A 2,190-nucleotide genomic window follows, 5' to 3' on the forward strand; every position below is an offset into this window, starting at 1 on the left:
AGGGATCTCTGGCTCATTGCTCAGGCTGATGCCATTTGCTGACTGTCCATATATCCTTTGTGTGCACAGGGAGATTCTGGCGGTCCCGTGGTCTGCAATGGACAGCTGCAGGGCATTGTGTCCTGGGGCATTGGATGTGCCCGCAAAGGCTACCCCGGAGTTTACACCAAGGTTTGCAATTACGTCTCCTGGATCCGATCCACTATGTCCGCCAACTGAGACACTCTCACTCCATGTGACCTGCTTTTTCTCATCATCCTTTCCTCTCTTTTAGTTCTGGACACACAAACAGTATGAAAAATAATAAAGACTTTCAGGCACTCCTACTTTGTGCAGTGTTTCCCTGGGAACTTCCCTAGGCTGTGATCATGAGACAGAGGCGGTGAGTGTCACTCTGGGGAACGTGGGGAATAGCTATAGTGCCACTCAAGGGGCAAGATCACAGAACACCTTGCAGACTATCTACAGCAGTCTTCCATTCAGTTAGTTATTTGCAGGCATTTCCAGATCAAAACATCTTTTCTGTCCTCTTGAAAAGGACAAGCAAGTGCCCATATACACCCAGCTCTTGAAGTCATTCTGAAATTCATCCTCCAACACTGCCTCTTCCCGTCCTTGCACTGAAAACACAAAGAGCTGCAGCATGGCGTCCTTTCTTGGAGCCTGCTTATAGCACAGCAGGGAGGACTGGAAGAGGGAAGAGGGTAGTGGTTTTTGAGGAGGTCAGCAGGAGGCAGGGCATTGAAGCAGAGACTTAGGATCTCTGGTATGGAAGAGCTGGTCCTTGCCAGGAGACTGGTGGGGTTGTCTTGTTCTGTGCTTGCAGAGCCCCAGAAGGAGGCCATTGCCATCCCAAATCCCAAGAAGGAAAGAAGTTCAGGAGAGAGAAAGGTAGGAAGTGAGAAGGGAAGGTAGCAAAGCTACAAGACGGAGGGACATCACATACATCAGAGTGTTCAGGTCACAGGGTTGTGGCGTGACTTGGGTACCTGGGTTCACAGCAGTGTGAGGATTCCCTGGACATCAGTGGGACCAGGGGACCAGTCAGCCCTGTCCTTCCAGCTGGGGAGAAGGAAAAGGCTGTGTGAACTTTTCCTCATTGTGCTTTCCCTGGAGTTTGTGTAGCAGACTGAAAGGAAGAAGAAATGGATGAGGATGAAGGAAATAGGAGGGGAACAGGAGGGAGAGGACAGAGAAGAAAGGTTGGGAGGACAGACAGAAACACATTCAAGGAAGAGCATGAGAAGCAGCCTGTGAAGGGCAGAGAAAGGAGATGAGGCAAGGAGTACAAGAAGAAAGGAGAGTCAAAACGTGATTCCGAGATGGGAAGGAAGAGGAAAGAAGTTAGAGACCATGCAGAAGACAGAGAGGCAATACCACCCCTTTCCTAAAAATCTGGAGGGCAAGGGAAGAAATTGGGTTACACAGGGCTCTGTGTGCACTGGTGGCAGATCCCTGTTTGCATGCAAAGGTTTGTGTTCTGTTGTTCCATCTTTTGAGTCACTGTGATTCTTGTTCAGCACAGAAATATGTGCCTGTGTCATTGAGTAGGGCATGATCTATCCTTATAGATAAACGTTTGCCTTTAGTCCCACTGCTCTGGATGCGATTTTGGAATTCCTTCTCAATATCTGCTTTGCCACCTTCCAATGAGTATACAACCAACTGCAGAGAGGCATCCTTCACCGCAGGCAACTTGTACCAGTACATAGCAGTGACTAAATTTAAGGTTGCAGAACAGTTCAGGGTCACAGGGTCTCCCACTTGGATGATTGTATCTGGTGACTGCTCAACAGCCCAGCCTGGAAAGAGAAGGGAAGAAATGTGGGAAGTGAAATGCATTGAAGAGGACACAAAAATATAGCCTTGAAGAATGTCATGGGATTCAGTGGCATCTTGATGCAAGAAAGCTTTTGGACAGTGTCCTGTTTCTCTGAAAAAGGACATATTGGAGGAAACAAACAAACAAACTAACTATCTAACAACCTGCTTCCAAAACAAATGTAAGTGTGTTTTGAAAAATCATGACTTCAGAACTCTCAATTGAAGTATTAAAATGGGATAAAAAAACCCATCAAATTTGTCGGGCTGCAAAGTATTCTGAATTAAGAGGTTGAGGAAAAGCTCACCTTGTTCATTGCCCATCCCCCTCTGGAAGCCTTGGGAAAAGGACACTACCAGCAAATGAGC

Source organism: Empidonax traillii, unplaced genomic scaffold, assembly GCF_003031625.1.
Source record: "Empidonax traillii isolate 1590-97213 ecotype Southwest subspecies unplaced genomic scaffold, ASM303162v1 scaffold2736:size18716, whole genome shotgun sequence".
NCBI lineage: Eukaryota > Metazoa > Chordata > Aves > Passeriformes > Tyrannidae > Empidonax > Empidonax traillii.